Source organism: Salmo salar, chromosome 11 (assembly GCF_965601325.2).
Source record: "Salmo salar chromosome 11, fSalSal1, whole genome shotgun sequence".
Taxonomy (NCBI): Eukaryota; Metazoa; Chordata; class Actinopteri; order Salmoniformes; family Salmonidae; genus Salmo; species Salmo salar.
The window spans coordinates 75,578,481-75,601,800 of NC_138301.1; the positions used below are offsets into that span (position 1 = coordinate 75,578,481).

Below are 23,320 nucleotides of genomic sequence, written 5' to 3' on the forward strand. Positions count from 1 at the left end.
GGTGTGCGGAGCCACAGCTCTGATATCATCAACTAACGTTACTGATATGATTAACTACAAATACTAAACAGCATTTTGTACATGCTTACTAAAACAGCTGCAACTTTTTATCAGAATAAAAAGGGAAAAAAATCTGCGTTCAGTTTTGAAAAGTAGAGGAAGATCTCATAAACTAACTCTTTATTGGCCAAGTGGTCAAAGTAGCTAATTTGTGTCAATAGTTTAATTGTTGCATTTACAGTGAATAACACGTTGGAAGTGACGTCACAATGAAACTTTAGAATTTTGAGGAAATGCAATGAACGTGGATGAAGGACAAAGTTTAATAGTTTAAAAAGACAAAGGCTATCAAATATTCAAATTTTTGGGTAGCCTTCCACAAGCTTCCCACAATAAGTTGGGTGAATTTGTGTAACGTGGGTCCTATAAAGGGGACCAAGGCGCGGCGTGTAGAGTGCTCATATTCCTTCAATGATAACACTTAAACAGAAAAAACAACAAACGACAGCCAACAGTTCAGTCAGGTAATACTTACAAAACGGAAAACAACTACCCACACAGGAAAAACAGGCTGCCTAAGTATGGCTTCCAATCAGAGACAATGATAGACAGCTGCCTCTGATTGGAAACCATACCTGGCCAAAACATAGAAAACAAAAACATAGAATGCCCACCCATCTATCACACCCTGACCTAACTAAACAGAAAAACACAGCTCTCCTAGGTCAGAGCATGACCATTTGGGCCCATTCCTCCTGACAGAGCTGGTGTAACTGAGTCATGTTTGTAGGCCTCCTTGCTCACACACACTTTTTCATTTCTGCCAACACATTTTCTATATGATTGAGCTTTGTGATGGCCACTCCAATACCTTGACTTTGTTGTCCTTAAGCCATTTTGCCACAACTTTGGAAGTATGCTTGGGGTCATTGTCTATTTGGAAGACCCATTTGCAACCAAGCTTTAACTTCCTGACTGACGTCTTGAGATGTTGCTTCAATATATCCACATAATTTTCCTCCCTCATGACGCCATCTATTTTGTGAAGTCCACCAGTGATAAGACAATTATCTAATAAAGGTAAATGAATCAATAAACCATGATGAATTATTAGTCATACAGCATGGTTAATGAATAATCAATGTAATGATCAATGTAGTGATCGATTGGTCTGATTAGTTCCAGAAAGTCCAGGAACCACTGGAGAGGGAAAGAAATGTGTGTATGTAATTAGTGTAGAAAGCAGGGGACAGATGGTAAAGGGAGTAAAACTTCAAAGGGTTCCTAACCTTGAGGGAAAGGAACAGGCTGAGCTAGGTAGTGATAAACAGTGTGGGAAGTCAATGGGGGATGCAGGTCACCAACAGTTTGTGTGTAAATGTAACGCCCTGGCCATAGAGAGGGGTTTTTTGTTCTTTATTTTGGTTAGGCCAGGGTGTTACATTGGGTGGGCGTTCTATGTTCCTTTTTCTATGTTTTGGTATTTCTTTGTTTTGGGCCATGTGTGTGGCTCCCAATCAGGCACAGCTAAAGCTCGTTGCTGCTGATTGGGAGTCACACATAAGGAGCCTGTTTTTCCTTTGGGTTTTGTGGGTAATTGTTTCTGTTTAGAGTATTTTCCTAACAGGACTGTTTGCTGTCGTTTTTGTTCATTTTGTAGTGTTCTCTTGTTTTTTTGTATTAAAATTCTAATGATGAACACATCCTCTGCTGCACCTTGGTTCCCTCTTACAGACAGCCGTTACAGTAAATGCATGTGTGTAAGTAAGCAAGAACTATAAAATGACTGTTTTGTTATCCTGACCTCAGAACGTTCTCTGAATAAAGCTACAGAAACCTTTTGCAGAAAGCTGAGTCCTTGCCTAATTATTTAACCCATTGTCTTACAAACCTTGGGCATTAGTCAAGGCGAATTGATTATTATCAAGATATCAAATTATTTTAACAACCAGTCCCTCCTGCAGCAAAGCACCCCCACAACATGATGCTGCCACCCCTGTGCTTCACGGTTGGGATGGTGTTCTTCGGCTTGCAAAGCCTCCCCCTTTTTCCTCCAAATATAACAAAGGGCATTATGGCCAAACAGTTCAATCTTTGTTTCATCAGACCAGAGGACATTTCTCCAAAAAGTACAGTCTTTGTCCCCGTGTGCAGTTGCAAACCGTAGTCTATTTTTTTATGGCGGTTTTGGAGCAGTGGCTTCTTCCTTGCTGAGCGGCCTTTCAGGTTATGACGATATAGGACTTGTTTTACTGTGGATATAGATACTTTTGTACCTGTTTCCAGCATCTTCACAAGGTCCTTTGCTGTTGTTCTGGGATTGATTTGCACTTTTCGCACCAAAGTACGCTCATCTCTAGGAGACAGAACGCGTCTCCTTCCTAAGCGGTATGACGGCTGCGTGGTCCCATGGTATTTATGCTTGCGTACTATTGTTTGTACAGATGAACGTGGTACCTTCAATGTATCAACCCCTACAAAAATGTTAATTAATTATAATTCTCATTCCCTGTTGTTGCATGATTATGTTCTTATTGTAGCAAACTGACTCAAATTAAGATCCTACATCTATGACCCCAAAGTGATGACATTTCAGATTTACATATGATAACTTATCACGAAGTAGTTTGGATGTAGTGAAGTACTTTTTCAGTAATCTAGAGGCGAAAGAAACGCACACCTATTTAAGCGAGGTGCTGGCAAGTGGAATAGAACACTTAAAAAATAAAGGAAAACCGCACACCCTTGGAGCTCAGATGCAAAAATATTTATGTCCAACGTTTCGACAGACAAGCTGTCTTCATCAGGGTATAATGACAAACACTGCGAGATGACTAATTTATATAGTGTCTAAAGACACACAGGTGTCTGTAATCATGGCCAGTTGTGGCCTGATATCATTGGTTCATTCTCATATATTAAAATAACATACAAAAAACGTAAATGGATAACATACAATCATAGATACGATTTGGCTACATAAGCCTACAAACATTTAGAATAGCAAAATCACAATAATCACAAGAATGGCTTCAGATCAAAGTCTATGTTGAGACCGAAGGGAGCAAGGGTCTTTAAATTAAAGATCCAAGCAGCCTCTCGTTTTATCAATAAATAGTCGAGGTCACCCCCTCTCCTAGGGAGGGTGACATGTTCGATGCCAATATAATGTAGAGATGAAATCGAGTGGTTTGCTTCCAAAAGGTGGGCCGCAACTGGGTAAGTCAAGTTTTACCACCTAATGGTGCTACGATGGTGCTACGATGCTCTGAGATACGTACTTTTAATTCACGCTTTGTTTTACCCACATCATTTTTACCACAGGGACAAGTTATAAGATAAATAACTGCCTTAGTGGAGCAGGTGATAACACCTTTGATTGGGATCTGTTTCCCTGTTTGGGGGTGTTTGAAGGATCTACATTTATGAGTGCCATTGCATTGAGCACAGCCGTTACATTTGTAGTTTCCATCCATCAAAGTAACTTTAGTTAAGAAATTTATATTTTGCGAGGGTAGTTTCAGTGTAGCTTAACTTCTTCCAGAGTGAAGTAAATGGTAACTTAATAAACTATACTTCCAGAGTAGCTTCTCCACACTGCACAATCAATAGGTCAGGCTGTGCAGTTCAATATGAATGTTCAATACACACAATATACTGACTGGGATGATGATTTCCCACAGTTAAAGTCTTGCAATAAGAGCTAAAACACAAATATTTGTGTAAATTCTACATAGTTGTATTCTGTGGGTGTCACTGAGTGGCTGATATCCCATTTCATGGGTGCACAATCCATAGGTTAGTCTGTACAGTGCATATAAGTATGCCCCCAATGAAATTCTGAATTGAAATACATCCCCAGTGTGATTTCAACTGATTTCTACTTTTTGGGGGTTCAAATTGACTAATAATTGTATCTTGTTCATTTGTATATAATTATAGTCCAATTGTGGCATGTTTTGACTTTTTATCCGTTTGCATCAGTTTCAATTGCAGACTTTTATTTTGAAGGCGAACCGCCGATTCCACTATATGCTAATGTTTCTCACGACACACATGTGCTGCGGATGGTTAGTGTGAACCTTAACATTGCACCTCTGTGAAACAATACGAAATGTTTCAATTATGTGCGGAAGAGGATAAAGACAGTTACTGTAACAAATTAGGTGAGTAAGGACTTTATGATGTTCAGAGAAAAATGTCTACTCCTGTGTATGACATCGTAACAGCGTCACCGGGGTGTTGTTTGGGAATCCAACAAAGACTCGGTGATAACGTAATTCTACCTTTGTTATAGACACGAAACGACTTTATATATATATATATATATATAAATATATATAAGCTTAAACTGTATTTTGTGGCTTATTGCTTCATTATCAGCGTGTGCATTTTGTTGGAGCCATAACACGTGCCATTCAACCGGCACCTGGCACACGCATTTACGCTGTTAGTCTTTTTATGATTTCACAGCGATTTAATGTTACACCAGTCTAGCTAGGCAATTGTATATCACTTTCCTATAAATCGTTGCAATGTGGATAAAATGTTTAGTGACGATAAATAATGATTTTTGGATATACACTTGTTAATTAATGTAATGGGATGATATTTCAATATGGAATGATTATTTGGAAAAATGTAAAGTAGGCCTTACAACATGTATTGTTAAAAAAGCTAATAACAGGTAAATAAAGGGAGCTCAAACAATGGCACACAGAAGCACATATTGAGTGGGCCTTCGAACCCAGTATGTGAGTTGGACATCGAGGCTAAATTGGAGTGTTTTTATTTCAGAGAGGTGAAACTTCACAAAATTGCTATTTATTCCAAAAGAAACGGCCACCACTACATGTCCCCCCCCTTCCACCCAATTATAACACCTGAGCATGGATGCCCTGACATAAAATGATGACATCATCTTGTCTCTCTGTGACACTGTCTATCCCCGGGGCTGGACATCGGTGAGGTCACTGGAATGTTCTGCAAAGTGTTATTTTTGAAGTTACTCACCAGATCATAACAAACACAAATAGCCCTCATGCTAATCCTATGCAGTGGACTGTGCTACTGTCTCAGCCTTGGTCTACTTTCAAAACATTGTTGAAGAAAGTCAACATCTCTTTTACAAGGCTGACATAAAGAGGGACACGTAATGTAATTACCCTGTGTGTAAAACTGTTACAAACAACTTGACCTGTAACTTCTTTGTGGAGTACTTGGTGTTGATTTGGGTGCTAACAAATGCTTGTTTGTCTGCTACGCACCACCATGTTTGTAAATCAAATGTCATTTTTTAAAATGTCAAGTGTCTCAACTGTCCTTGGATCACTCAACATCTTAATGCTCTTTTAAAGAGGGATGGTATTTGTTCCCAAGTTTCACAGGGACCATTTGATATTTTCTCTAAGAATGACTCCCTGTAGTTCCAGGTAATGCCCTTGGAGGAGGTTATTTGGCCTTGACTCAGGGATATAAATTTGGCTCAGGTTTGGCCCCATAGAAATATAATTACTAGAACTAGCATCTCCAATTAGTGTACCCATCATGGTACATACAAATCGCAGTGGTGACGGGCCTTCTAGTAATTATATTTCTATGTTTGGCCCTTTTTCTAATGTATGCCAGTCAACACTGCCTGGACAAAGCAGCCCTGCCCGGACAATGGTAGCTTTGTCTTCAGAAGGTGGGAGCACTGACTCACTACCTACATAAGGCTGAGGGTAGGATCTGAAAAACGGGCACCAAATTCTCTTATTTTACTCCTCTCCTCAAAGCCTTACATAAAACAAGCCATACTATTTAACAGACTGGTCATCATCTTTGTTTTTTCTGGAGGGAGACCTAAAACGGACTCAGGTAATCTCTTACTGAAATGCATTACCGTCCAGTGTTCAGCTGGGCATTACTATTCTCCTGTACCCCCATTTCTACACAAGGACCGTTCTGTTAGTGGTATGCTTTCAGATTTCTGTAGCCCAGACGATCAGACTATGTCGATCAATCTACCTGGGGAATAACATAAATGAAGATTCAGGAGCGGTGGCAGGTAAGCCTAAAGCTCTCTACCTGCCTACTTGAATACTATGTCAGGCAACTGTCAGGGAAACACTGATGTGGTAAAGTTATGTTGCAGTTCAATCAGGCAAAGCTTCACCATGTGATTATAATTCTGTCTGACATTTTTGGAGATTACACACACAGTGGCAAGAAAAAGTATGTGAACCCTTTGGAATGACCTGGATTTCTATATAAATTGGTCATAACATTTGATCTGACCTTCATTTAAGTCACAACAATAGGCACACACAGTGTGCTTAAACTAATAACACACAAATGATTGTATTTTTCTAGTCTATACTGAATACATAATTTCAACATTCACAGTGTAGGTTGGAAAATGTATGTGAACCCCTAGGCTAATGACTTCTCCAGAAGATAATTGGAGTCAGGAGTCCGCTAACCTGGAGTCCAATCAATGAGATTGGAGATGTTGGTTAGAGTTGCCCTGCCCTATACAAAACACTCACAAAACTTGAGTTTGCTATTCACAAGAAGCATTGCCTGATGTGAACCATGCCTCAAACAAAAGAGATCTCAGAAGACCTACGATTAAGAATTGTTGACTTGCATAAAGCTGGAAAGGGTTACAAAAGTATCTCTAAAAGCCTTGATGTTCATCAGTCCACAGTAAGACAAATTGTCTATAAATGGAGAAAGTTCAGCACTGTTGCTACTCTCCCTAGGACTGGCCGTCCTGCAAAGATGACTCCAAGCACCGAATGCTCAATGAGGTTAAGAAGAATCCTAGTGTCAGCTAAAGACTTACAGAAATCTCTGGAACATGTTAACACCTCTGTTGACGAGTCTACGATATGTAAAACACTAAACAAGAATGGTGTTCATGGGAGGACACCACGGTAGAAGCCACTGCTGTCCCAAAAAAATATTGCTGCACATCTGAAGTTCACAAAAGAGCACCTGGATGTTCCACAGCGCTACTGGCAAAATATTCTGTGGACAGATGAAACTACAGTTGAGTTGTTTGGAAGGAACACACAACAATATGTGTGGAGAAAAAAAGGCACAGCACACCAACATCAAAACCTCATCCTAACTGTAAAGTATGGTGGAGGGAGCATCATGGTTTGGGTCTGCTTTGCTGCCTCAGGGCCTGGACAGCTTGCTATAATCGACAGAAAAATACATTCCCAAGTTTATCAATACTTTTTGCAGGAGAATGTAAGGCTATCTGTCCGTCAATTGAAGGTCAACAGAAGTTGGGTGACGCAACGGGACAACGACCCATAACACAGAAGTAAAATCAACAGAATGGCTTCAACATAAGAAAATACGCCTTCTGAAATGGCCCAGTCAGAGTCCTGACCTCAACCCGATTGAGATGCTGTGGCATGACCTCGAGAGCAGTTCACACCTGACATCACAAGAATATTGCTGAACTAAAACAAGGGTTCACATACTTTTTCCACCCTGCACTATGAATGTTTACACGGCGTGTTCAATAAAGACATAACTTATAATTGTTTGTGTGTTATTAGTTTAAGCAGACTGTGTTTGTCTATCGTTGTGAGTAGATGAAGATCAGATCAAATTGTATGACCAATTTAAGCAGACATCCAGATAATTCCAAAGGGTTCACATACTTTTTCTTGCCACTGTACACTACCGGTCAAAGTTTTAGAACACCTACTCGTTCAGGGTTTTTCTTAATTTTTTCTATTTTCTACATTGTAGAATAATAGTGAAGACATCAACACTATGAAAGAACATATATGGAATCATGTAGTAACCAAAATAGTGTTAAACATATCAAAATATATTTTATATTTGAGATTCTTCAAATAGTCACCCTTTGCCTTGATGACAGCTTTGCACACTCTTGGCATTCTCTCAACCAGCTTCACCTGGAGTTCCCACATATGCTGAGCACTTGTTGGCTGCTTTTCCTTCACTCTGTGGTCCGACTCATCCCAAACTATCACAATTTGGTTGAGGTCGGCGGATTGTGGAGGCCAGGTCATTTGATGCAGCACTCCATCACTCTCCTTCTTGGTCAAATAGCCCTTACACAGCCTGGAGGTGTGTTGGCTCATTGTCCTGTTGAAAAACAAATGATAGTCCCACTAAGCCCAGACCAGATGGGATGGCGTATGGCTGCAAAATGGTGTGGTAGCCATGCTGGTTAAGTGTGCCTTGAATTTTAAATAAATCACAGACCGTGTCACCAGCCCCATACCATCACACCTCCACATCCATGCTTCACAGTGGGAACCACACATGCGGAGATCATCCGTTCACCTACTCTGCATCTCACAAAGACATGGCGGTTGGAACCAAAAATCTAATTTGGACTCATCAGACCAAAGGACAGATTTCCACTGGTCTAATGTCCATTGCAAGTGTTTCTTGGCCCAAGCGACTTTCTTATCATTATTGGTGTCCTTTAGTAGTGGTTTCTTGGCAGCAAATCGACCATGAAGGCCTGATTCATCAGTCTCCACTGAACAGTTGATGTTGAGATGTGTCTGTTACGCTGAAGCATTTATTTGGGCTGCAATTTCTGAGGCCTCTAACTCTAATGAATGTATACTCTGCAGCAGAGGTAACTCTGGGTCTTCCATTCCTGTGGCGGTCCTCATGAGCCAGTTTCATCATAGCGCTTGATGGTTGTGAAAGATGGCGCCGACAGAGAGTGCTGCCTCGCTTCTAGTTCTTAGGAAACTTTGCAGTATTTATTTATTTTTGGTATTATTTCTTACATTGTTAGCCTAGAAAATCTTAAGTGTTATTGCATACATCCAGGAAGAACTATTGGATATCAGAGCGACGTCAACTTACCAGCACCAGAAATACGACTTTCCCGACGCAGATCCTTTGTCCTCTCCAGCCAAGGGCATTTGAACTGATTCCAGAGGCCGACCCAAAATAACGGCGCCGGAGAAGAGGGAGAATGGAGCGGTCTTCTAGTCAGACTTCGGAGGCGCACACACCACCCGCCACTTTCGGGTATATTACTCGCTAATGTCCAGTCCCTAGATAACAAGGTCGACAAAATCAGGACAAGGGTTGCTTTCCAGATTGACATCAGGGATTTTAACATACTCTGTTTCACGGAAGCATGGCTCTCTCGGGATATGCTGTCGGAGTCGGTACAGCCACCTGGATTCTCAGTGCGTCGCGCCGACAGGAATAAACATCTCTCCGGGAAGAAGAAGGGCAGGGGTGTATGTTTCATGATTGATGACTCATGGTGTAATTGTAAAAACATACAGAAACTCAAGTCCTTTTTGTTCACCTGACCTACAGTTCCTCACAATTAAATGCTGACCGTATTATCTCCCAAGAGAACTCTCTTCGGTTATTGTAACAGCTGTGTATATCCCCCCTCAAGCCGATACCACAACGGCCCTCAAGGAACTTCACTGGACTTTATGCAAACTGGAAACCATATATCCTGAGGCTGCATTTATTGTAGCTGGGGATTTTAACAAAGCAAATTTGAGAACAAGGCTACCTAAATTCTATCAGCATGTCGACTGTAGCACTCGCACTGGGAAAAACACTGGAATACTGTTACTCTGAATTCCACAATGCTCACCCGCCCTCATTTCGGAAAATCTGACCATTTTGCTCCTCCCTTCCTGTAAGCAGAAACTCAAACAGGAAGTACCCGTGCTAAGGACTATTCAACGCTAGTCTGACCAGTCGGAATCCACGCTTCAAGATTGTTTTGATTACGCGGACTGGGATATGTTTCAGGTACCCTCAGAGAATAATATTGACGTATACACTGATTCTGTGAGTGAGTTTTTATAAGGAAGCGTATAGGAGTTGTTGTACCCACTATTATTAAAACCTACCCTAACCAGAAACTGTGGATAGATGGCAGCATTCGCACAAAACTGAAAGCGCGTACCACTGCATTTAACCATGGCAAGGCGACTGGGAATATGGCCAAACTGTGTAGTTATTCCCTCGGCAAGGCAATCAAACAAGCAAAATGTCAGTTAAGAGACAAAGTGTAGTCGCAATTCAACTGCTCAGACACGACGTATGTGGCAGGGTCTACAGACAATCACGGACCACAAAAGGAAAACCAGCCACATCATGGACACCGACGTCTTGTTTCCAGACAAACTAAACACCTTCTTTGCCCGCTTTGAGGATAGTACAGTGCCACCGACGCGGCCTTCTACCAAGGACTGTGGGCTCTCCTTCTCTGTGGCCGTCGTGATTAAGACATTTAAACATGTTAAGCCTCACAAGGCTTCCGGCCCAGACGGCATCCCTATCCACGTCCTCAGAGCATGCACAGACCAGCTGGCTGATGTGTTTACGGACATATTCAATCTCCACCTATCCCAGTCTGCTGTCTCCACATGCTTCAAGATGGCCACCATTGTTCTGTACCCAAGAATGCAAAGGTAACTGAACTAAATGACTATCGCCCCATAGCCCTCACTTCTGTCATCAGGAAGTGCTTTGAGAGACTAGTCAAGGATCATATCACCTCCATTTTACCTGTCACCCTAGACCCACTTCAATTTGCTTACCGCCCAAATAGGTTCATAGACGACAACATCGTCATCACACTGCACACTACCCTATCGCATTTGGACAAGAGGAATACCTATGCAAGAATGCTGTTCATTGACGACAGCATTCAACACCATAGTGCCCTCCAAGGTCATCACTGAGCTTGAGGCCCTGCGTCTCAACTAGGGATGCATGATATATTTAAAAAAATGCGAGCATCGGCCCAATGTCTAGTTTAACACCAATGTGCAAAACCGATGTAAAAGCTGACGTGCATACCTATATAAACATAGGTAGATGACGTAATGACGCCACAAAAATACAGTGCTACACAGAACAAAAGCAGAAAAATACTAAGCACACACTTCCAACAACTAAACAAGTTCAAGTCGAGCAGTTATTTGAAAGAGTAAGACATTTTCACTGAGACAACTCAAAGGCGACATCCATTAACTTCTCTAGGGCCGGCGGGACGAAATCGTCCCACCTACGTAACAGCCAGTGGAATCCTGTGGCGCGTTATTCAAATACCTTAGAAATGCTATTACTTAAATTTCTCAAACATATGACTATTTTACACCATTTTAAAGACAAGACTCTCGTTAATCTAACCACACTGTCCGATTTCAAAAAGGCTTTACAACGAAAGCAAAACATTAGATTATGTCAGCAGAGTACCCAGACAGAAATAATCAGACACCCATTTTTCAAGCTAGCATATAATGTCACAAAAACCCAGAAGACAGCTAAATGCAGCACTAACCTTTGATGATCTTCATCAGATGACACACCTAGGACATTATGTTATACAATACATGCATGTTTTGTTCAATCAAGTTCATATTTATATCAAAAACAAGCTTTTTACATTAGCATGTGACGTTCAGAACTAGCAAACTTCCGGTGAATTTACTAAATTACTCACGATAAACGTTCACAAAAAGCATAACAATTATTTTAAGAATTATAGATACAGAACTCCTCTATGCACTCGATATGTCCGATTTTAAAATAGCTTTTCGGTGAAAGCACATTTTGCAATATTCTCAGTAGATAGCCCGGCATCACAGGGCTAGCTATTTAGACACCCAGCAAGTTTAGCACTCACCAAAGTCAGATTTACTATAAGAAAAATGTTATTACCTTTGGTGTTCTTCGTCAGAATGCACTCCCAGGACTTCTACTTCAATAACAAATGTTGGTTTGGTCCCAAATAATCCATTGTTATATCCAAATAGCGGTGTTTTGTTCGTGCGTTCAAGACACTATCCGAAAGGGTAAATAAGGGTTACGAGCATGGCGCATTTCGTGACCAAAAAAATTCTAAATATTCCATTACCGTACTTCGAAGCATGTCAACCGCTGTTTAAAATCCATTTTTATTCAATTTTTCTCGTAAAAAAGCGATAATATTCCGACCGGGAATCTGCATTTAGGTAAACAGACAAAAGAAAATAAAGCATGGGGTCGACTCGGGCACGCGCCTAAGCCCATAGTACTCTGATCGGCCACTTGCCAAAAGCGATAATGTGTTTCAGCCAGAGGCTGCCTCGATATCGTTCAGCTTTTTCCCGGGCTCTGAGAGCCTATGGGAGCCGTAGGAAGTGTCACGTTAGAGCAAAGATCCTCAGTCTTCAATAAAAAGAGCCCAGATGAACAACAACTTGTCAGACAGGCCACTTCCCATATAGAATCCTCTCAGGTTTTTGCCTGCCATATGAGTTCTGTTATACTCACAGACACCATCCAAACAGTTTTAGAAACTTTAGGGTGTTTTCTATCCAAAGCCAATAATTATATGCATATTCTAGTTACTGGGCAGGAGTAGTAACCAGATTAAATTGGGTACGTTTTTTATCCGGCCGTGTCAATACTGCCCCCTACCCCCAACAGGTTAACGCCAAGATAATGGAATTCATTGACCTTGACAATCAACCCTTCTCTGTCATGGATGATGTTGGCTTTCGCCGACTGGTCAAGCACCTCGGGCCCCGGGAAAACACACTACCAAGTAGGCGCTATTTATCAGATGTTGCCCTACCGGAGTTACATAGTATTGTTGAAACGCACATCCATGAGCTACTTGCTATGGGCATCACTGCTTTTAGCTTCACAACTGACATTTGGACCAGCGATGTCAGCCCCATGAGCATGCTGAGTCTGACAGCACAGTGGGTTGACGAGGATTTCATACTGAGGAAAACCGTATTGTATGCTCAAGAATGTGCTGGTTCTCATACCGCTGCTGCCATTTCAATGGCATTTGAGAACATGTTTGAAACTTAGAAACATGAACATACTCCTATCTCCATTCGAACAACTGACTGGAGAAATAAGCTAATCAACTGCGTCTGCAGCGGACGTAATACCCTCTGTCATGGCATTGAAACGCCTGCTCAACAAAACTGCCGACACAGACAGTAGGGTTAAAAAGTTCTCAAGGCAAAAGTTCTCAAGGCTGTGAACAAGTTATTCGTGCCATTCTCTCTGAACCTCTTTACTGTGTCGCCACCATGCTCGATGCTAGGTACAAGGACCTCTACTTCAATGCACACAAGAAACATGGTTTACATGAAATGTTAGTCACAGCTGGACACGATGGAAACGGACACAGTGACAGTGCGAACTGAGGAAGAAAGGCCACGGACAGACAGCTGAAACTTCACTGCTTGACATGTATAATGAAATCCTGGTTGAGACTGAAAAAATGAACAACAAAACAGCAAGTAAGTGGAAAAAAATAGGTTTTGATTATGCTTTACTGGTAATGGGGACATACGTAAATGCCAACAAAATAACTTTTTGGTCAGTGTGTGTGTTTCAACTATTTAACTGTACTAGAATGCTTAAATGGCCGATAAAATGTTAAATATCGGTTATCGCTATCGGTTTTTATTTGGCAAGGAAAATATTGGATATCGGTACTGGCCAAAAATGTCATATCGGTGCATCCCTAGTCTCAACCCCGCCCTGTGCAATTGGGTCCTGGACTTCCTGACGGGCCGCCCCCAGGTGGTGAAGGTAGGAAACAACATCTTCACTTCGCTGATCCTGGGGCCCCAACAGGGTGCATGTACTCCCTGTTCACCCATGACTGCGTGGCCATGCACGCGTACAACTCAATCATCAAGTTTGCAGACGACACAACAGTAGTAGGCTTGATTACCAACAACGACGAGACAGCCTACTGGGAGGAGGTGAAGGCTCTCGGAGTGTGGTGTCAGGAAATTAACCCCACTCAATGTCAGCAAAACAAAGGAGATGATCGTGGACTTCAGGAAACAGCAGAGGGAGCATCCCTCTATCCACATCAACAGGACAGCAGTGGAGAAGGTGGAAAGATTTTTTAAATTCCTCGGCGTACACATCACTGACAAACTGAAATTGTCCACCCACACAGACCGTCTGGTGAAGAAAGTGCAACTGCGCCTTTTCAACCTTAGGAGGCTGAAGAAGTTTGGCATGTTACCTAAAACCCTCACAAATTTTAACAGATGCACATTTGAGAGCATCCTGTCGGGCTGTATCACCGCCTGGTACAGCAACTGCATTGCCCACAACCGCAGGGCTCTCTTGAGGATGGTGTGGTCTGCACAACGCATCACCGGGGGCAAACTTCCTGCCCTCCAGGTCCACCTACAGCACCCGATGTCACAGGAAGGCCAAAAAGATCATCAAGGACAATAACCACCTGAGCCACTGCCTGTTCACCCCGCTACCATCCAGAAGGTGAGGTCAGTGCAGGTGCATCAACGCTGGGACCGAGAGACTGAAAAACAGCTTCTATCTCAAGGCCATCAGATGTTTTAAATAGCCATCACTAGCACAGAGAGGCTGCTGCCTACATACAGACTTTAAATCATTAGCCACTCTAATAATGTCACTTTAATAATGTTTACATATCTTGCATTACTCATCTCATATGTATATACTGTATTCTATACTATCTATTGCATCTTAGCCTATTCCGCTCGTTCATTGCTCATCCATATATTTATATATTCTTATTCCATTCCTTTACTTAAATCTGTGTGTATTAGGCATTTGTTGTGGAATTGTTAGATATTACTGGTTAGATATTGCTGCACTGTCAGAACTAGAAGCACAAGCATTTTGCTACACTCGCAATAACATCTGATAACCATGTGTATGTGACCAATAAAATTTGATTTGGTTTTTGCGACTGCACTTGGAGAAACTTTCAAAGTTCTTGACATTTTTGGTATTGACTGACCTTCATGTCTTAACCTCTTACATCTAGACGTTCCGCTAGCGGAACACCTGCTCCAATATCCAATGATAGGCGTGGCGCGAATTACAAATTCCTCAAAAATACAAAAACTTCAATTTTTCAAACATATGACTATTTTACACCATTTTAAAGACAAGACTCTCCTTTATCTAACCACACTGTCCGATTTCAAAAAGGCTTCACAGCGAAAGCAAAACATTAGATTATGTCAGCAGAGTACCCAGCCAGAAATAATCAGACACCCATTTTTCAAGCTAGCATATAATGTCACAAAAAACAAAACCACAGCTAAATGCAGCACTAACCTTTGATGATCTTCATCAGATGACATGCCTAGGACATTATGTTATACAATACATGCATGTTTTGTTCAATCAAGTTCATATTTATATCAAAAACCAGTTTTTTACATTAGCATGTGACGTTCAGAACTAGCATTCCCACCGAACACTTCCGGTGAATTTACTAAATTACTCACGATAAACGTTCACAAAAAGCATAACAATTATTTTAAGAATTCTAGATACAGAACTCCTTTATGCACTCGCTATGTCCGATTTTAAAATAGCTTTTCGGTGAAAGCACATTTTGCAATATTCTGAGTAGATAGCACGCCATCACAGGCTAGCTATTTTGACACTCACCAAGTTTGACCCTCACCAAACTCCGATTTACTATTAGAAAAGTTTGATTACCTTTCCTGTTCTTCGTCAGAATGCACTCCCAGGACTTCTACTTCAATAACAAATGTTGGTTTGGTTCCAAATAATCCATAGTTATATCCAAATAGCGGCATTTTGTTTGTGCGTTCATGTCACGTCCTGACCAGCAGAGGGCGTATTGCTTAGTCTAGGTCAGGATGTGGCAGGGGGTTTGTGTTTGTTAAATGTTGGGTTGATGATTGGGACTTCCAATTGAAGGCAGGTGTGTATAGTTGCCTTTGATTGGAAGTCCTATATAGGTGTGTGTGTTTGTCTTTGGGGTTGTGGGGAATTGTTCTGTGTTGAGCCTATGCTTTGCCAGACTGTTGGTTGTTCGTTCATTCTCGTGAGTTTTTTGTCATTTTGGGTGTTCATTTTTGATAGTTAATAAAAGTCAAGATGAGCCTGCACATACCTGCTGCGTTTTGGTCCTCTTCTCTCCAGTACGACATTTTTAAGGATGAGTACGACTTATTTTATGACAGTTCAAGACACTATCCAAGGGTGACGAAGGGTTATGCGCCCGACGCGTTTCGTGACAAAAAAATTCTAAATATTCCATTACCGTACTTCGAAGCATGTCAACCGCTGTTTAAAATCAATTTTTATGCCATTTTTCTCGTAAAAAAAGTGATAATATTCCGACCGGGAGTGGTTGTTTTCGTTCAAAGAGAGAGAAAGTAAACATGGAGTCGACTCGTGCACGCGCCTCAGTCTCATAGTACTCTGACCGACCACTATCCAAACGCGCTAATGTTTTTCAGCCAGGGCCTGCAAAGCCACCATTCAGCCACCAGTACGTTTTTTATCCGGCCGTGAAAATACTGCCCCCTATCCATAACAGGTTAAAATAATGATGGACTGTCGTTTCTCTTTGCTTATTTGAGCTGTTTTGCCATAATATGGACTTGGTCTTTTAACAAATAGGGCTATCTTCTGTATACCGCCCCTACCTTGTCACAACACAACTGATTGCCTCAAACGCATTAAGAAGGAAAGAAATTCCACAAATTAACTTTTTGAGAAGGCACACCTGTTAATTGAAATGCATTCCAGGTCACCACCTCATGACACTGGTTGAGAGAATGCCAAGTGTGCAAAGCTGTCATCAATGCAAAGGGTGGCTATTTTAAGAATCTCAAATATAAAATATATTTTGATTTGTTTAACACTTTTTTGGTTACTACATGATTCATAGTTTTGATGTCTTCACTATTATTCTACAATGTAGAAAATAGTAAAAATAGAGAAAACCCTTGAATGAGTAGGTATTCTAAAACTTTTGACCGGTAGTGTAACTCCAACAAGAAGAGAGAAAGTATGTTGTGTGTACTGTTGTTGGATGGATCTCCATACTTTTAATACCCCAGGGGCAAACGGGAATGATTTATCAAGCTGCCATATAGTGATTTATGTGAACTGCCCTTAGTGCCCTTACAGTGTCAGATCTGCCAGATAGTGCTCAGTGCGCAGCTAGGTGCACTGTGAACTGAGCAGCTGTATAACAGGCTGTTTGAGTCACCCAGTAGGCTGGCACACATTATTCATTATTTATGCGCTCAGACGGAATTGTAGAAGTCATGCCACCACGACTTGAAATTTGTGCAAACAAAGACTTTATTTGATAGGTTACTTGGTTCGTGCTACAGAGGGGAGGGGGGATGGGGGGGGGCAGCGTAGAGAGAGAAACAAACTTTTTTGTTGTTGTCCGGTCTCAGTCGGAGTGTTTAAACTAGACTTCTGACAAACTGGGAGCTACTGTCAGAGAGGGCAGCGATCCAAAGAAATAGAGCGACTTAAGATGGCTTCGTCTGACTGGTTTGGACTGGATGAGGCTCTTTTGTGAGCTTCCATTGACCACACTCCCTTATTCTCTTCCTGTTATTTCGTGCAGGTAGAAGAGGAGGTGCACATGGAGAGAGGGAGCTAGAAATTAAAGTCTACACCCAGTCCTCCCCAACTGACCTCACACATACAAAAAGGAAACGGGAAATCTCTTTCAACTGATTAGATAGCTGATGTCTGAAATTTGTCCGTGATACTGGAAGGGGTTGTTCTGCTGGGGGTAGGCACTCTAAGCTTCACTATGATCTCAGTTTGAGATGTTTTCAATAAGTAGCGTGTCTGGGTTAAACAGTCCAAATGCAAAGGACTTGCGCACCTGAATAATGATTTAATTTCCTGAGGAATGTTCTATTAAATGGGTGGTTTCCCCAGTAGACCGTAGTAGTAGTATTAATGTCTCAGGACAAAGGTGTTTCTGACCTCTTGTCCTGACCAGGGTAGAGATTATTTTCCCTAATCAGGTCACGTGATCAGTAAAAACTCCTGGCCCCAACAATTTCCTAATAAATGGGTCGTTCTCTTTGAATTGTTAATTTTGATATCTCACATGTGGGGGTTCGCTTCCTATTCTCATGGAAGTACCTATCAAAAGCATTTGTTGGAGACAGAGGTAGAGTACCGAATGAGGTGAGACCCTCACTTCTATAAAAGGAGCCACTCTCCCACCCTCTGATTATTCTTGCTTCTCTTCCTCATGAATGGTCTCACTACTCTAGCTCGCCTCATATCGACTGGATACCCAGAAATGAACCCTGAAGGATAACTTCCGACTCCAACTGTAGGTCTTCATACCCTGTCGAGAGGTTGAGTACTAACCGGAAGGTTTTAGTTTTGACTTCTCAGTCTCCGCTACCTACTGAGACTTGGTTAGCCCACTCTGCAAGGCTAACTTGGCTACCTTGCTGAGAGGCAAGCTAACCTTGCTAGCATACCCTACCTGCAACACGGTAGAATTGTGAGCACCCTTTTATCGTCTACATTCACCTGTTGTGTTTACTAGACCATCTCAGCCTTCACGGCACCTTCGGTTGCGGAAGCACTCTTTCTGAAGGCTAACTTGGCCAGCACTGAGCTAGCCACGGCACACCTTCACCACAAGGTAGCTTCTAGCTAGCTAACGCCCCACTAGCCTCGACTCTCTCCCCTCAATGGCTGACGACATAGTGTCAGGGGAAGGCGAGTTGGGGGATCACGATGGGATTAATATCATGGAGATCCTTGAGATAGTGCAGGAGATGGGTACTGACGACCCCGTTCTCGCACCCTCTCAGGCCCACAGACCACCTCCAGTGAAGTTTGGGCTCTTTTATGTCTGAAAGCGGCTGCGGCCAGACTGGACATCGAGTGGCCATCCCCTGTAGTGGCTCAGCGCCCGTCAATGGATCTATATGACGGGAAAAGACTCAAGCCCAGATTTTTTATTAACTGCTCCCCACAGTACCAGTTTGCCTTTGCCTCAGGGAAGCTAAGAGCCCCTCACTAGCAGGATTCTTGCTAAGGGTACCCTGAGCCTGGACATGCACAATCAGTTATTCCTTACTTTACTTTCTGGATCTTAGGGGAAAGGGGGGACAGACTGACGACGTCCTCACAGGTGTCAGAGCCCCAGACAGCTATCTGGTACTCCCGAGTCCACAAAGCGATTGGTTCACGCAACTGCCTGCTCTGCCTCCCCAGCTTACGGGAGCGAGTGGCTGCGGAGCGGGAAGGTGCAGGAAGGTTGCTCTTGACAACCTTCCTGCATGAAGCAGGGCCAAGACATACCAGTTATGTAGCTGTCCTTGTGCCCAGGTTTAGGAATAATGCGCTGGAGGTGTTTCCTTCTTCCTTTGGCTATATTGCCTGATGTCTTACATCATGGTGCTGGTTGCTCTGTCCCGAGACAGTCTGCTTCCCGCATCTATCCAGACTGACTTACTGCAGCGATGACACGATAGGGCCTGAGGAAACCCCATCCCAAAGAGATGGAAGAGCTGACACCCAGGAGAAGTGGGTGATGCCTTATTCATATCTTCTTCGTCTTTGAGCTCCTCGATGACCAGTGATTTTTTTTCAGTCGGCAGTTACAACTGTGCTTACGATCAGTCCTGGCAGCTATCGTCTGGGTTGGGTAGGTTACTTTCTAAATGTAATCCGTTACTAGTTACCTGTCCAAAATTGTAACCAGTGATGTAACTTTTGGATTACTCAAACTCATTAATGTAATCTCATTAACTTTCCGTTACTTTTGTATTACTTTTGCCTTAAGATGCATTAAAAGAAGACAAAAAGGATACGTGATCTCTGACTTGTGGTCAGACTCACTCAGGTGAAACAAACTTCAAATTGTGCCTTTTTTCCAATGCTGAATTGAATGTCATTGAGAACAGAAAGGTGTCTTTTTTTTCTTCTCGCAAACATAGTTTCTGAATTTAAAAGTAATTTTTTGTAATCAGAATGCATTAATCAGTTACTCCCCAACCCTGGCTATCGTCATACAGGGGTTTATACCCTAGCGAACGAAGCAATTCACCACCCTCACCCAGATTCTTTAGAAAAAAAGGGAAAGAGACAGGCCTGTAACTCTTGGAAAAGAGTGACAGCCACTTATGCAAGCTTTCTGTTTTCACAGTTGGTGTGTTTTTTTGTGGAGAAGTGGTGTGACTAGACAGATTGTTATTCACTACACTCTGTTTTCCATGGTCCTATGCTCCTTGCAGGATTTGTTGGAGTGAGAGAAGGTTCATCTTTGTTATGGTCCTTGTGGTGGCTAATTTCTGCATTACCAAATGAGGAGAGGTACAAACTTCACACACCAGTCAGAGTTATACTTAAACTACATCTTTAATAATAAGAGCTTTGCATTAGCAATGACTTTCAATGATGCGCCATTATTAATGAACCATTGAAAGTGACAACACAAAAATACTAAGATATTTTATAGCCAAGATACACCCCTCTCAACCTACATGATGAACCACAGATCTTAGGAACAGTTCACAAAAAAATACTTTTACTTGAGAGAGGAGTATCCCATAGCCAGATAGCATTCGCTATAAATTATCGTTCAGTTTGGTCCCTAAGACGAGGTTCTAATCCCATTCCTGGTACTTCATAGCACAAAAACACCATCTTATCCAATGGCATAAATCAATTGTCAACTCTAGATACTCCCATCTCAAGTAAACCCCCTCTTGACCCCACTCCTGGACAAGCTCACTGAGGGGAGTGAGCCTCTAGGTCATACACTACCCCAGGATAAGTGTAACATCAGAGAGGACATACAATGGTTCCAGACACTGCCATACACCTTCTCCCAATGCCAAAGGAGGGAGTGACTTGCGCACAGACATTGTGGAGACAAGTAATTGGTTCCCCATTAATCACGCCATCCTTTCACATGGTTTAACAGATACATTCACATATGAAGACAATGTTTCATCCTGTCCTCTTCCCTTTCTGATATGCTGCATAGCACCAGGGATATGTGAAAGACAAGCCTGACCTCTCCCCTCTCTGGGCCACAAGTGACTGAGCCCCAGCTGAGGGAAGAACTGCCAACACTAGAGTCTATTAGAAATACATTCTAATAGACATGTATATCACATAAACATATTATGCAATACAAGCATTATAACATAATCTTGCAATTTACCACGACATCCTTTAGCCACTTTTTCGGCCTTCCAACGCGTAAGGTTTTCTAGCGGCAGGGACTGGGAGACTAGTCAGGATCAAGGCAAAGATGAATGGAGCAAAGTTCAGAGATGCTTGAAACAGATTATCCATAACTGTTGTGTAGTCTCTAAGCAGGGCACTTTGCTTAAACCCAGTCCCTGAGCTTTTAGCTCGTCCTGGGACGTGTCTATTGTGCTTAAAACCCTTTCACAGCAGCTATTAGCCACTGGAAAGTGTGGAGATGTAATATTCCTCCTTTCACTTTACAATGGCCTTTGGCATCATTAAGCGTATGTGTGGACTGTGCTTTACCAGTCACTGTTCGCGCCCACAGTCTGCCCTGGGGTTTTTCAGGTTAATGTACCTAACCCTATCTTTGGCCCGGGTCGACTTTTTCCCATTGTCGCATCTTGGAGCCTATGGCTTTTCACCTGTTGCCTTCTCTAGAAGGGTGTCCCTGTTGTCCATTACATGCGGTACGCATCTACTTGGACTGTAGGAGAGCTCGGGCAAGGGTGTTATGCGCTTCACTTATTGGGCCCTTCTCTTTTCGACGATATCCTGCCGGATCATGGGAACCATTATAATGGGGTGATAATCTTTGGAGGTGCCTGGAAGGTCCCTCTCCTACAAAGGAGTTTACCTCTTGGGCACTGTTTTTGGAGCATATCTCATTAAACTAAGATTGTATGCGCCTTATATTGGGCTTCCCCTCACTTTATGAAGTTTTTCCCCTGTTGGGTTGTCTCTGCACCTCTTCGGTACGTACTCCATTAATTTCGGGACCTCTGATGGTTGCTGATGTTGGGACTTCCCTGGCTTTGGAGAGCATGTTTTGCAATACGGGAGATGGCCATATCCCCATGTGAGATATCAAAACAAATAATTGAAAGAGAACTAAAGATTACTTTCTTAACTTCTATGGGCTAGGTGGGACGCTAGCGTGCGGGACACAGCCAGTGAAATATCAGGGTGGCAAATTCAAAAACAACAAAATGTAATAATTCAACTTTCTCAAACATACAACTATTTTACACCATTTTTAAGATAAACTTCTCGTTAATCTAACCACATTGTCCGATTTCAAAAAGGCTTTACAGCGAAAGCAAAACATTAGATTATGTTAGGAGAGTACATAGACAAAAATAATCACACAGCCATTTTCCAAGCAAGGACATGTGTCAATAAAACCCAAAACACAGCTAAATGAAGCACTAACCTTTGACGATCTTCATCAGATGACACTCCTAGGACATTATGTTACACAATACATGTATGTTTTGTTCGATAAAGTTCATATTTATATCCAAAAACAGCATTTTACATTGGTGCGTGATGTTCAGAAAATGTATTCCCACCAAAACGTCCGGTGAATGTGCACATCAATTTACAAAAATACTCATCATAAACATTGACAAAATATATAACAATTATTTTAAGAATAATAGATAGACTACCCCTAGATGCAACCGCTGTGTCAGATTTTAAAATAGCTTTACAGAGAAAGCACATTTTTCAATATTCTGAGTACATAGCTCAGCCATCACGGTGAGCTATTCAGACACCCGCCAAGTTCGGGGCAACCTAAACTCAGAATTAGTATTAGAAATATTCTCTTACCTTTGATCTTTCTCAGAATGCATTCCCAGGACTGCTACTTCCACAAGAAATGTTGTTTTTGTTCGAAATAATCCATATTTATGTAGAAATACCTCCGTTTTGTTCGTGCGTACAGATCACTTATCCAAAGGCATAACGCGCGATCGCGGAACGAGAGACGAAAAGTCTAAATGTTCCATTACCGTACTTAGAAGCATGTCAAACGCTGTTTAAAATCAATCTTTATGGTATTTTTTACGTAAAATTGCGATAATATTCCAACCGGACAATGGCATATTCATTCAAGAAGAAAAAGAAGGAGGGGCACGCTCACGGGACCGAGCATATCCAATCCCTTTGTTGCCAGGCAGACCACTCAGTAACTGAGCTCCTATTATCTGCCCAGTGACAGAAAAATGCTCAAACCACTTTCTGAAGGCTTTAGACAGCCAATGGAAGCCTTAGGAAGTGCAACGTCACCCCACAGACACGGTAGCTTCGATAGAGAATCAAAAGAAGAACTACAACTCTCAGACTTTTCACTTCCTGCTTGGATTTTTCTCAGGTTTTTGCCTGCCATATGAGTTCTGTTATACTCAGACACCATTCAAACAGTTTTAGAAACTTCGGAGTGTTTTTGATCCAAATCAAATGTATTTATATAGCCCTTCGTACATCAGCTGATATCTCAAGGTGCTGTACAGAAACC

The 23,320-nt window shown here is 42.0% G+C and overlaps 1 protein-coding gene across 1 annotated transcript in view; it reads left to right on the top strand.

Moving 5' to 3' along the window:
- Nucleotides 1-4,040: 4,040 nt before the first annotated feature.
- Nucleotides 4,041-23,320, top strand: part of LOC106562842 (volume-regulated anion channel subunit LRRC8A) — a 40,876-nt gene continuing 21,596 nt past the window's right edge. The window contains exon 1 of the mRNA XM_014127887.2: nucleotides 4,041-4,166. The gene's annotated coding sequence lies outside the window, so the exon portion shown is untranslated. The remainder of the gene's footprint in view (nucleotides 4,167-23,320) is intronic.